Here is a 14,707-nt window from a genome sequence, read left to right as displayed (position 1 = left end):
GTGAGATTGCTAGTCAAGGGCTATATTATGCCAAATGTGGTGCCCTCACAAAAGCACTAGCCTTATGCAAAATCTTTACATGGGGTTGAAAATGCCAAATGTGATACTCTCGCGCAAATGTGGTGCCGTTATAAAAAGACACCATCACATGGCAGGGTTGCAGAGGACCTATCAGACATGGCCAGAGTTGTGGGAGAAAACCCTCCAGGTACGTGAAAATGGTTAATGTTGTTGTCAGGACACGGGGCCTGTACCCTAAGAACTAGGCTAGGCAAGAACTAAGGCCAAGGGCCGGGCTAGGCAGTGTGGACAGGGGATCCGTCTAGGGCAAGGGGCTAGGGGCCTCCCTATAAAGGGAGGTTGGAGGAGGATCTACCAGAGCCTAGTTGCCTAGTTTCTTACACTGATATCAGAGCTCACGATCGAAGGCAGCCATGGAGGAGGGGTGAAGGGAAGAGGCAGGCCTTGCAAGACTCTCTCTCTCTCTCTCTCTCTCTCTCTCGCTCGTTGTCTCTCTCTCGAAGTTCCATGGAGGTGGGTCGTGGGCAAGATCCATGAGTATGTCCTCTCCTCGATTCTGCAGGGCGGGCATGACCCCTTGAGTACAAGCAGGGAATCTCGTTACTCCGTGTGAGGGGCGGCTAACACGAGGAGGGTCGCCGGCTGACCTGCACCGAAACAGGCGGAGTTGGTCTCTGTAGGATCGCAAGGCGGAGCTGCATCTTTTTCGACACCTGCTCATCTCCCAATTCTGCACGCAAGGCACGGTGTCGTCCACTCTGTCAAGGCGCAGTTCCGCCATCGCTGCAGGTTTCGTTATTTATTTATTTTTAGTTTTTTTTAATTAAAAAAAAACCCCTATAAGGTTTGCAAGGGTGCCTTCCCACCTGCTTCACAGTATAAAAGCAGTGCCAAGTCTCCGACCTCCGAAAGCCATCGCTCACGTGCTTTGACAAGCCACAAAGAGGACGGTTTTTACTACATGCAAGATGAGAAATCCTTGTTTTCTATACATGCATGGCATGTTTGCATTATAGAACCTTCATGTGAAGCAAGACCATGCTATTGGGCCCCCACCTTGTCTATACGGTTTGCCAGATCAAGGGAGCACCCACCATTCCGGCAAAGACAACTGCACAAAGGCGCATGACGACGAGATGTCACATAAGTATGTCGACATGCGAGCGGATTCCTTAATTTCATGCAGGAATCGTTTTCTTTACGAGTTCTATTATGCATACCTTAGAGTAGGACTCCGTGTGTCAGGCATGTAAGACATGTCTAGACAACATGTACGACACGCCTTGGTGTACATGTGTACCTATAATTTTTCTATGGAAACCCCCCTATAAGGAAGAAGTCCATTCCTAGGAGGATTATAGGCAACTTATGGCATGCACGGCATGTTCGTATGTTGATTGAGTTTATTAAGCAAGCTTTCACAAGGTGTGATCCATGCATACAAGGCATGTTTTTATGCTTCCAAGGGATTTGGACCTCATCAATAAGTGTCTACGGCATGGTTGTGAGTGTCCGTATGTTATCCTTGTGGCACTAGGTGCACTATTTGTTCGAGTCAGAGTAAACTCTTGTATGTGGAAGGTTACTTTGACCTACTCTGCATGCATGGCGAGGACATGCCCTCACGGATTGGGCATAATCTTGTATCCTTGAGGCAAGTATGCATTGGGATTCATGATACGGGCATGTCCCTAGTTATTGCATGAGCCATGGTTTACTCGCTCATACTCTTTATGAATTTTTCATGTGTGCCAATGAGCCATATATGCAAGGCATATACAAGCTCTTGATGGTATTCCCTTACATGGTTGTACGGGTAAATCAAGGCCGGTTTCTGAATCCATGAAGATTTGAGTGATATCCCAAGATAACGCAAATCCTACTACCATGACGGCAAGGCCGGTCGTGATAGCATGCCGTAATCACATGCAGGTAAAGTCTCTTGTCAAAGCATGAAGGCTTGGCAAAGCTTAGCATGCATGGCATGCAAGGCATGCATGAGGGTCCGAAGTTAACCATCATGTCACTCACATGATATGGTTGAGACTCATTACATGTTGCTTGGGACTCTCTTGCTTGCCCGAATTGGTATCCACCCTACTCGCATGACAAGGCATACTCTGCGAGTTGAGCATGACCTCGTATGTTGAGTGAGGGTACACCTTTTTTATTCATGGAGATGCTCGCTCCCTTATGATTGCACGTACTACGGTTTACTTGCTCCAGAGATACATAGAACACTGCTACGAGCGTGTGTTATAGATTTCAACAGGGAATATGCAAGGCATAATCCCAATGTTTGCCTAGTTGAGCCTTTTTTTTTGGTGAGACACGGTCTCTCTTTTGTGTGGGAAAAAAGAGCTGTGTTCAACTCTTTTGTCTATAAGATAACCTCTCATCAAGCAGAGTTTGCATGATATGTATGCACCACATACAAGGCATGTGGGGAGTTGTAAGCTGCAACACTAGAGCTGCTTCAGTTGTTGTCATCTCACCGAACCCCTCCCAGTTTCGCTCCTGCATGACACTTATGTGTTGGTTTTTATGTTTAAGGCCTTCACGGTAGCCAAAGGGCTTCCACTTTTGTATGCAAGGCATGTTACCCAGGGGGTATAAAATAGGTTTTTACTCTAACCCAGCAACTCTGTCAAGGATAGAGTACGGATGGATTGTTGCATGGTTGCTATCAACACTCAACAATACTAAAAAGAACCTACAATTTTGTCTAGATTCACCGGCAAGGAGCCCCTTTCAAGTCATCCTCATACAGTCACGACCCTACACGGTAGACGATCAAGATTTAACTGTGTTTTTTGTTGCCTCTCTCGATGAGAGCGTCATACAGACAGATTGTGGAATGCTTACAGGATAAGCTACAATTCAGGCATAAGATGTCTAAGAGCACACACTCTACAAATTTAAGGAAAGTTCCTCAGCCCAGCATGCTCTTCTTTTCTCTCTTTTTCTTATTTCTTTCAAGAATAACGAAACTCTTCTAAGAAGCTTTTGCTACATATTCTGCTCTTGAGTCAGCTTGAACCAAGGTGCTCTAACTCACAGCTAGCATGTGGCTACGATGCTACTCAAATTAGTCTTCATCGTTTCGTCGATTGACTACTATTTTTCATAAGGGCTATGAGCCAAACAGGCTAAGCGCCGATGTCAGGAGAAGGGTAAGACCCAACTGTTGGCATTCTTTGGGTGATTGTTTTCAAGATATACCCAAGGAAGTACACATCGCCGTTAATGGACAAGCACAAGTCTTGTCATTATGGTTGTTTAGGGTGTCATTTTTGTCCTATTTGTTTCTAGTGCGATGCTCAAGTTGAGTTTTTGATACTCTTGCACTTACATCAGCTGATCTATACCATGGAGTCTAGAGGCAGCACATAGTTGAGACAGCATGGCTGTTAGTACGAGCTAGACATCTGACTTATGTGGATTTCTTGCTCTCACTATAGCACTACGGCGTATCTAGGGACATATTGTTTTTGAGATAAAGACCCGGCAGGTGATTGTTACATCACCCCATAGGCATTCAGGATCACAGGTTGATCTGCATTGAGAATCACAGTTGATCTCTCCCAGTTATACTTTCAAGGAAAGAATTCCGCAATCTACCACACGGTTGACTATGTTGTTTACCGTTATCTGCTAGTTGAGCAGTTTCTACAAAGAGTCTTACCAAGCGGTTTGACTACGTAGATTCTCATCCAAGGGCTTGGATTGCAAAGGCAACACCCAGGGTTCCCAGTGTAATGCTGTTTGTTTTCTTCAGGTAGGGGACATGCTCCTCTCCATTTGAATACATGTAAGTGTACATTACGTTCAACTCTCCAGGTACGCATCTATTGATTTGGTGTTATTCCATTTTTAGTATGCTTTGCTTGGTTTTTCAAAAAGTCTAGGTACGCTTGACTGTTACAGAGCCATGCCAAGGGCATGTCGGCACAAAGTGTTTTGGGCCAAGTGTCCAATCTATCTTTCTGTCTTATGCTGTTACGAACCTATTCGTAGGGTTCAATTTGGCACATGTTGTCACATGGGATACAACATGGTCTAGGAACTCAAGGAGTTCGGTTTAGCCAGTGTGGAGCAAGATAATGAGGGCCCCTCTCACACTCGTCGCGGAGTGTTTTGCAGTTCCTCTACACACAAGTACATCTTGTACTTGTAGAATGTTCTTTTTCAGACATCCTTAGTTGAGACATATTCCACATGTGGCGAATATGAGTCTCTAGGACTGACACTGGCGCCCCCTATTTCACATATGTGTCACGACAATGTCCCTAAGTGCTGGTCGCATATGTTTTCTAAACCATTTTTAGCACGACGTATCAGGAGCAATTTCGTGGCCAGAAATTTCCGGATACTTAGAATGACTTATTAAGGTAAAAGTATTGCTAAACAACATCACAGATGGTTGTTTATACATATAGCAAATGAAAAAGTTTCATTGTTTGTATCTAGAAGCGGTCACTGTTTCACCTTCTATTATGATTCAGACGTTTAAGCAAAGCTTGCAAAAGATTGCAAATGAAAGTATTTAGTTTCTTTTCAGAACTATTTACATTCCTGTTAATGTGTGCTAGGCGCATCACATTTGCCATAAGTATTGGCAAGAATTACCATTGAAATACAGGTTTGGATCTGTTTTTTGCTAAATGCATGCACACTAGGTGTTATGGGCCCTAGTGTTTAGCAAAGGCTGATTTGGAACGGCATGCATATTCCTCAAGTTGTTGCTTATGAAGCATTTTGCACTTTATGTGCACTATCTCTATGAGATCACCTTTGAGTCTATAAATCACCAATAGAGGTCATGGCTCGGTTTGGGCATTTGTGGATTTTTCCAAGTTAACCACGATGGTTATTTCGGACATTGTTGATTCTTCACCAATGTTAAACACTACTGTAATTTCCCGTTTACCAGTCATCTGGGATGACTGTCTGTAAACCGTAAGGAAAACACACCTTAGTACTGTCAGTTATCCAAGGGGATTGGCAGATTACAAAGATTACAAAGAGTAATCTTGGGCTAAAGGATCTGCTAAGAGCATACGTTGACACAACACATTTCTAAATTGATGAGTTTCCCCCTATTCTAGAATTTGCTTAAGTACGATTTTTGACTTTGAACACCTCTTGTGGTGGGGTTGGAGATTGTGTCAATACTTTCATACGTCAAGGACTTACCAGGTGTGCCGACAGAGCATGTTGGCAAGTCACCTTCATTAGGGATGAACATGTAACGGACTGTTCAAGATACTCATGCGAGTAGAAAATCTGGCTCACAACTGCATGGAAAGTTACGCCAAGGTTTCCTTGCATTATTCCGGTACCTTTTATTCATGGACAGGTAAGCCACGCTAATTTACAATCAAAGTTATGTCCACAATTTTAGTGCTAACAAAGATTGCATGCAGTTCTATCCAGTCACTACGTAGATTCTTAGGCTCTCTACTATCAGGAACAGGGCAAATGAACCCCAGCTTGAACCCCAGCTTGATATTGGGTGACATATGTTTGATGTACATGGCCTTTCCCTTACACACTAGGCCACATGCAGCTAGCACGGGTGGGGTTCCTTTATGGAACCAATGGGATAGTGAGCTTGTGGATGTTGCATTCCTTCTGGCAACCGAGTTTCTTTTGGTTGATGGTATGGTTGTGGCGACATGTTGTGCAGAACATCTGTCCATTGTCACTTCGAAGGCAGAGGAAGCTCGATTCCAGTTGTTGAGGATATTCTACATACGGCTGCCGGAGTCTAGTTCCACGATTGTTCAAGACTATGTAGAGGGGGGGGGGTATGTTATTTTTTGTTTTGATATTGAATAGTAACTTTGATGTTAGCATTTCAAAATAACAACGTTTTAATATTATTCGTAGGTTGGTACTTTGTTGCTGGTCATTTTTTCACCCCCTAGAACCGGTGGGTGTCGGCTTCCGAGGTATGATCGAGCGGATAGAGAGATTGCAGCAAATATATGTGGCTTCTCTCCAGATGACGACATGTTGTGGGAGAAGCTACCAGGTTCAGATTCGACACAGTGGACGCTTGATCATATGGGTAGGCCTTATTGTAGAGGTGTTGAGAGGAGTCCAGCGTTTGCCAAGTGGTAGAAACTTTTTGGAAGTTTTTCTTCATGTTCCTATAAAATTATAGGTATAACAAATCTAAAGATTACTTTATTTTTGTAGATGGCTACTCGGTACCTTCACAGACATGGGAGATACTGTGTTGGATTGTTTTGCAGGAGTGGGGACATTGGCAGCACAATGTTTACTACTACGCAGGCATTGCATCAGTTGTGAGAAGGATTGGTCAGCTTTCAGTACTTGTCTAGAGCCATCTCAACACCTACGTTCCAATTTAGGCTCGACATTGATGTTTCATAGGAGTGACAGAGCTCAGGTACCTGAGCAACCAAAGCAAGTGATAGAGAAGCTTCATCTGCTGGAGCCACCTTTCCCGACACCACTAAGCAGCAGTCAGGGCGGGGCAGTAGCAACTCCATATCCCACTTTCACAGCCCCAGTTTTGGCATGGCGTGCAATTGAACCATCTCCCAGTGCATTCATTGCCTCCACATCTGAGGCCCCGCCTGGAGTTGATCCATTGTCTCTTTCCCTACCTACAGCCCCCCCACATATAGTTCGTACCCTCTGCCATTTGGATGAGTTCCCCCAGCATTTGGTGCACTGCCCCCGTTGGCACGACCTTTGTTTCCTCCTAGAGCATATGGCCCCCCACCGACCTTCTTTCATCCACCTCACCCATGATGTATCCCCCCCCATATGTATTTACTTTTGATGCAATGGAACACATAGATTTGGGGTTTGCTATATGAAATAGACCATAATTGTTTGTAAGGAACTTCTGTTTGTCTTATTAATAGTGTATTGAATGCATCCATGGTGGTTTTTGTTTGAATGTAAGTTGGCCGTGAACCGACAATCGAATTTTAGAGAGAGAGAGAGAGAGAGAGAGAGAGAGAGAAATAGATGGGTAGATTATCCCTTCTTTTGGGAACCCGCTCGCCCGATTCTTAAAAAACGCTTGCCAGAAATTCCTCACCCAAAAATTGCGCCCGTGGTGATGATAGCTTAGGTCACTAGGTTCATTTCTTGAGGTTGACACCCTCAAAGAGTCTATGTGCCCCATCCGACTCACTTCTCTGAGTATTGACATTATGTTAATGCTGGTGAGCTATGCTGCAGACGTCCGATCGCGACGACCTCTAACACACTCTAGGTACTTCGTTTGCATAACATTGTCGTTCAATAATCTGGTTGCTCCTCCCATGTGGCACATGGCCATTTCTTTGCCCATGTTTTTGTATCCACGCCTTCAACGGTCTCACGTGCGCAATCAGCAGTCACCTGGTCCGACCTTCTATAGAGTCTCCACACCACATAAGTTGGCAATCTCTCCCTCTCCCTCTCTCTCTCTCTCTCTCTCTCTCTCTCTCTCTCTCTCTCTAGCATGTAGCTCTCTCGTCCTCATGTAAGAATTATTTGTATTGTGTCTACAAAATGGCAGCACATTCACTGACATAACCGAATGTAAAGAGAAGGCCTTGTCCAATTGCATTCACCTATGCTCCCATCTTCATATAGGTGAGAGGAGTAACATGAGATACCTAGTGAACGGGCTATTGGAGAAATATGGCACCCTCAGAAGAGCACAAAAAGTCCTAGATGAGAGTTCTCTCTGAAACATCATCTCTTAGAGAGCGAGTGATTGCAACATGCCCATTATGGCCGTGGCAAGGAAGCATTGTGCTGCTTTCATTGGATGCCAAGGGAAGGCCTCTCTCCAGATGCAAATCACCTATGCCTGCACTTTGCAGGCTTGTGGCATTACATGAGATGAGAGAATTCATAGTGAGATTGCTAGTCAAGGGCTATATTATGCCAAATGTGGTGCCCTCACAAAAGCACTAGCCTTATGCAAAATCTTTACATGGGGTTGAAAATCCACGATGAGATTGCTAGTATGCCAGACGTGATACTCTCGCGCAAATGTGGTGCCGTTATAAAAAGACATAAAGGTCTTGAGTATCCCAGACGTGATACTCTCGCTGGTTCAACTTTTATTTTATTTGCTAGAATCTCCGGAGATTCTTCCCTTACACCTCGTCACAGCAACACACACTACAGCGTACAAAACCGTTACAAGATTCTAACTCTGGCAGCCGCGTGCGCTGTCAATGCCTTTGGAGCTAAGCCAAGCCGCATGAGCGATGTCACTGCTATAAAAAAAAAATGGCGCCAAAGAAGACGCTTCGCCTATGTTACTCTTCTTCCGACAGGTGGTCGTCTCCGGTCGCAGAGCTTCCTCGCCGCTTGGATTGCAACTCACTTCCATCCGGACTCTCGCCGACTGCCACTTGCTTGCCTCACATGGCTGCCCCTACCCCACCCAAAACCGCCCGCCAAAAAGCGAGCCTGTCCCTCGTGTACGCATCTCCAACAGATTCTCGTTTTTTGACGAAATTGGTACGACGTACTCGCGCAAGCGCAAAAAAAACCATGGATGGGTTTTCTCCTCCAGATGTTGTCTCCTGATGCGCATTCAACATGGATGTGCCAAGGAAGCTTGGGCGCTGTTTTAACCAGACATGAATGGAAGTCCTTTCTTCAAATGCAATCAGCTATGCTTGTACAAGGATGGCCTAAGGGCTAGTCAAGGGCAATGAGCATTTCATCTGAAACGTTGTGTCTTGGATATTTGTTATGGCTGTGGCAAGGAAACATTGTGCTGCTTTCATTCATGGATGCGTAGGGAAGGCCTCTCTCCAACTGCAAATCACCTATGCAAGATGTCACCTTGTGTCCTTACGCAAGATGTCAACATAATTCACGACGAGATCGCCAGTCAAGGGCTGTTGGAGAAAGATAGCATGCTTGGTGGTGCCGTCACGGAAGCACAAAAAAATTCTTGATTGGCATCCTCTCTGTAATCTCACTTGGCACGTGTTGATTGCAAGATATTGCCCGATATTGCTGTGGCAAGGAAACGTTATTTTAACCAGATGCAAAGGGAAGGCCTTTCTCCAAATGCATCCACCTATGCTTGCACCTTGAGGTCATGTGGCCTTACGCAACACCTTCATATTGGTGAGAGCATTCACGCTGAGATTTCACAGTCAGAGGGCTAGTGCTGTGGGCGATACATATCCCAAATGTGGTGCCCTCAAGAAAGCACGAAAAGTTCTTGATGGGCATCCCCTCTCGGATTTGGTCTCTTGGAGTGCACTAATTGCAGGATATGCCCAGCATGGCTGTAGCAAGCGAGCATGTGTTGTTTTCGCCGGATATGTGTTGATTGAAGGATATGCCCAACGTGGTGTGGCAAGGAAGCTCTGGGCTATTTTAACCGGATGCAAGGGGAAAGCTTTTCTCTAAATGCAAGTGCATGTGGCCTTCATATGGGTGAGAGATTTCACAATGAGATTGCCAGTGAGGGGCTGTTGGAGAGACATCTTGCGCTTGGCAATGCTTTGATCGCTATGTATGCCAAATACTAATGAAAAAGATTTCAATGGGCATCCTTTCTAATATGTCTTCTCTTTGAACGTGTTGATTGCAGCATAATGCTCACCATGGCTGTGGCAAGGAAGCTCTGGGCTATTTTTCAATATGGGCATCCTTTCCAATATGTCCTCTGGGAACGTGTTGAGGGCATCCTTTCCAATATGTCCTCTGGGAACGTGTTGAGGGCAGGATACGCCCAACGGGAAGAATTTAAGCACAGACAGGAAGAGAGTTACCAGCAACAAGTTATTCTTTTCTGACCTACCTATAAGCTTGCGCTCAGAAGAAGGAATACTTTTCTGACCTTCACATGGGTGAGAGAATTCGCTATGAGATTGCAAGTCAAGGACTATTGGAGAAACATGGTGTGCTTGGCAATGCTTTGATCGATATGTATGCCAAATGTGGTGCCCTTACGAAGGCACAAAAGGGACACTAAGAGATTGCAAGTCAGAGATTGTCGGGGAAACATGTTGTGCTCGGCATTGCTTTGGTCGATATGTGGTGCCCTTCCGAAGGCATAGAAAGCTCGTCAACACCATGGTCGTGAAACATGTTGTGCTTTGGTCGATATGTACGCCAAATGCATCAATGTGATTTCTTGGAGCGTGTTTGTTGATTGCAGGATATGCCAGTGCTCAGAACAAGGATCTGTACCAAGTCGGTGGGATAACACTGAGCTCGTGGGTTTCTTGAAAAAGACGCAGATCTAGGGAGCACAAATGTGGTACCCTGATGAAAGCTCACAAGTAAGTTCTTCAAGCATCATCCATACCCATGTATATATGGTTCTGTGAAGTGGATAAATGTTTTGGGGTAATGTTCTCAATGGTGCCATTGGTTTGGTTCAGGCATGCCAAGGCATCTGGCGGCCGCTGCTGTTGTTTCCTGCTGCGAATCGGGCGATGTTTCTGCTGGTGGTACATCCTAGAAGAAATGGTGGTTGATGGATAGATTCAAAAGCGAGCAAATTCTCATCATAGAAGTGCATGAAGTCAATAACAAAGATACTGAGTCAGGCAAGGGACGCAAAAGTGTTGTGTGTTTAGAGCCTAATTTGATTAGGACTGAAAGTTTTCAACAAGCGTTCGTAGTCCAACGGTCAGGATAATTGCCTTCCAAGCAATAGACCCGGGTTCGACTCCCGGCGGACGCATCTTGCTTAGATAGCAGGATTCGTTGGGATAAGAGCTTTGAAAGCTGATCTGCGCATTTCGAATCGCCCACTTTTTTTGTTGCGGTAAATCGAGCGACTTCTTTTTGGGTTTAGGATTCGTAAGCTCACTACAGTGCTGGCAGTGCAAGGGCTTTGACCACTCTATTGAGACTCGGTAACACGAGGCCTTCTCACACCAAGGCTTAGTAAAAAATTTGCACGTAAGTCCCTTTTATTCTTTGAGCTAGGCATCTAGGACACACACAGACGGTGACATCATAGATAAAGTAACAAGGTAGATATCGAGTACTTTTAATAGCAACTAGGCTTGCCACACAAGCGCTTTGTCCACCTAGACTCATGAAGTGGAAATGATGCGCTCTCTCTCTCTCTCTCTCTCTCTCTCTCTCACTCACACACACACACACACACACACACACACGTTTCCACAAAGATGAGCCTGAAAATTCCATCTAATGTCTCGTCTTAGGATGAATTCTAGTTGAAGTATATCATCCAATTCATACAATTGAGGCACGTCTTCTTGCATTGGTTTTTTGAAAGAAGAGCCCTTGAAGGATTTAGTAGGCTTACATGAAACGGAACTTGAGAAAAAAGCATTCATTTCTTCAAAAGTCAAAGAATGAGGATGCTTATCTGTCGCTAGATTCTACCTATGCATAGAGGAGAAATTGGTGATAGAAAAAGAGAGAAATATTAAAGACATCTATTCATATTGTATAGAAGAAAAACAATAATCATTATGGACAATCTACTAACAAAAAACTCTTAAGCCTAGCTGCTCTCAAGCACATTATGTACACAATATGTAGTGTCACCTCTTGTCAGGTAGTCACCTTTAAAAGGAGGGGATGACTACTGGTATACTTGCTATTTTAATGGACCCTTTCGCACCATTTGAACATCCTATGAGTGTCCATTTTTCACATTCCCATTTCTCTCATCCGTATTGGCTTGCAATGGCTTTCCAAGTCATATTGTACTCAAAACAAGACTTGCAACAATAGCTCTATTGATAAACAAGAATCGACTTGCCATTGGACTCAACAAAATGGTCATCCACAACATAAAAATTAAACTCGACTATCCCGATGTCAATGCTAGATCATTTATGTGACACTTTACCAAACTGATCAAGATCCTAATCAAGAATGAGATCAGTCATCAACACTTACCAAGTTAGCCATAGTTGACCAACCAAAGACTCTCGAATAATACTTTGAAGGTTTTGTTTAAAAAAAACCTCCAAGATTCTTCTAAAGTACAATCGTCTTGTGCCTTCACTAATGATCCCTTAATCACCCTTAACCACAATTTTCGAAACTTCAAACCAAAACTCATGTGAAAGTAAAACATAGTATCCATCACAAAAATAATCTCCATCGTTATTAGCCCTTCAGCACTTAAGCCTCTTGTTTGACTGTGTCCCAATCTATGAAATCCATTTTTTCGTGATACAAAGTGCATCATCCGTATGAGTTGATGGATATGCCCAAGCCTTACGAGTTGCATCTACTATGAAGGTGAAAAAGTAAGAACAACACCACCTAAGTGACTTAATAAGCATATGCACACACACATCCAATTTTAGCGACTCAAATTTCTCAAGCTTCTACTTGCCTACAAACAGTGTATAACTTACTCTGGCATGCTTACTATACAAAAAATGTTCACATAGTTCAATCTTAAGAAAATGAACACAAAGACATAACCCAAACAAGAAAGAGCGTTCATTTAACCGTTCCTCAAATTTTCAAACAGGCTATACCACGAAGGGGTTATCAATGTCTTAAGAACACACCAAACAACATACACAACAAAACATTACACTTTTCATACACAACTTGATGTCCATTGCAAAATGTTCTCGATGCAATATTACACCATTTGGATGATATGCATGTACCTAAATTAACAAAAACTCAATCATTTCTGCCAAAAAATTTTGCAAGTCTTGCAAAACAATTTTTCATGAAAATTTTCATAATTTTGATTGCACCAATGCATTCAAAGTAGATCTGAGTGCGTATGAGGGAGTTCTGACAACACCGAGTCAAAAACATCCTGTATGAGTCAACTTCTTCTATAACTAAAAAAACTAGAAAGAAAAAGGGAGATGAACTTGGCCTTATCGTTCCCTTCTCCAATAGCTCTTTGAGTTGTGCATAGGGGAGTCTTTGAGGAGGTTTGTTAGGAGGATAGTTCCTGGAACAACCTCAATTTAATGGCTATCTTCACCAAAAAAGAAGGGTGTTTTGTAAATAATGGAAGCGTGCTCATCGAGAAACAATTTTTAGAAATGAATCCTCTTTATCAATGTCTTAAGAACACACCAAACAACATACACAACAAAACATTACACTTTTCATACACAACTTGATGTCCATTGCAAAACGTTCTCGATGCAATATTACACCATTTGGATGATATGAATGTATCTAAATTAACAAAAACTCAATCATTTCTGCCAAAAAAATTTGCAAGTTTTGCAAAACAATTTTTCATGAAAATTTTCATAATTTTGATTGCACCAATGCATTCAAAGTAGATCTGAGTGCGTATGAGGGAGTTCTGACAACACCGAGTCAAAAACATCCTGTATGAGTCAACTTCTTCTATAACTAAAAAAACTAGAAAGAAAAAAGGAGATGAACTTGGCCTTATCGTTCCCTTCTCCAATAGCTCTTTGAGTTGTGCATGGGGGAGTCTTTGAGGAGGTTTGTTAGGAGGATAGTTCCTGGAACAACCTCAATTTAATGGCTATCTTCACCAAAAAAGAAGGGTGTTTTGTAAATAATGGAAGCGTGCTCATCGAGAAACAATTTTTAGAAATGAATCCTCTTTATCAATGTCTTAAGAACACACCAAACAACATACACAACAAAACATTACACTTTTCATACACAACTTGATGTCCATTGCAAAACGTTCTCGATGCAATATTACACCATTTGATATGAATGTATCTAAATTAACAAAAACTCAATCATTTCTGCCAAAAAAATTTGCAAGTCTTGCAAAACAATTTTTCATGAAAATTTTCATAATTTTGATTGCACCAATGCATTCAAAGTAGATCTGAGTGCGTATGAGGGAGTTCTGACAACACCGAGTCAAAAACATCCTGTATGAGTCAACTTCTTCTATAACTAAAAAAACTAGAAAGAAAAAAGGAGATGAACTTGGCCTTATCGTTCCCTTCTCCAATAGCTCTTTGAGTTGTGCATGGGGGAGTCTTTGAGGAGGTTTGTTAGGAGGATAGTTCCTGGAACAACCTCAATTTAATGGCTATCTTCAAAATTTAAATATAAAACGTATACACAAAAATAGACTCTCCTTTTTGGATGTATCAATAGCATCTTGTGATACAACTGTAATAGTTTAGTTTTTATCAATATGAACTATCATGTCTCTACCTTTATGTTGAAACTTAATGCCTCTATTGAGCTCAATAATACATCATGATTCAAGGGGGAAAGTTTAAGGAAATCCTCTTGATCTACATACCCTTAAACGTGACTTAGGGCTTTCCATTTTAAGGAGCAACCAGAACTTCTTTCCCTTCAAAGCTCCATTTCATCTAGTATTTTTGTTGGCAATCATTTTCAATGAGGGCTTTCTAGAATCTGATAAGTAGATTTCCAAAAGATTATCTTTTCTTGCTAATGCAAGGCTTAAAGAATTATGATTTCCTCTCCTCTATGCATATGTGCACCGTGCATGCATGCATGTGTGTGTGTGTGTGTGTGTGTGTGAGAGAGAGAGAGAGAGAGAGAGAGAGAGAGAGAGAGAGAGAGAGAGAGAGAGAGTGTGTGTGTGTGTGTGTGTGTGTGAGAGAGAGAGAGAGAGAGAGAGAGTGGGTGAGAGAGAGAGAGAGAGAAACAGGATTGAACATGAAACATTCACATCAAAATTTGATAGATCATAATTGAAAAGTACATCGGCATCAATCACACATAACGAAAA

The 14,707-nt window shown here is 42.9% G+C and overlaps 1 long non-coding RNA gene and 1 other non-coding gene across 2 annotated transcripts; both read left to right on the top strand.

Annotated features, from left to right (window-relative positions):
* Positions 1-8,322: 8,322 nt before the first annotated feature.
* LOC147428282 (uncharacterized) lies at positions 8,323-11,161 on the top strand. The gene is made up of 2 exons (XR_015185995.1): positions 8,323-10,313; positions 10,416-11,161. It is a non-coding gene; the product is annotated as an uncharacterized LOC147428282 (long non-coding RNA).
* TRNAG-UCC (transfer RNA glycine (anticodon UCC)) lies at positions 10,649-10,720 on the top strand. The gene has a single exon. It is a non-coding gene; the product is annotated as a tRNA-Gly (tRNA).
* Positions 11,162-14,707: the final 3,546 nt, after the last annotated feature.

This window comes from Adiantum capillus-veneris, chromosome 23 (assembly GCF_014529385.1).
Source record: "Adiantum capillus-veneris isolate H3 chromosome 23, ASM1452938v2, whole genome shotgun sequence".
In the NCBI taxonomy this organism is placed as follows: domain Eukaryota; kingdom Viridiplantae; phylum Streptophyta; class Polypodiopsida; order Polypodiales; family Pteridaceae; genus Adiantum; species Adiantum capillus-veneris.
Note: the sequence above shows the minus strand (reverse complement) of the source record. Positions and strands in the feature narration are given on the sequence as shown.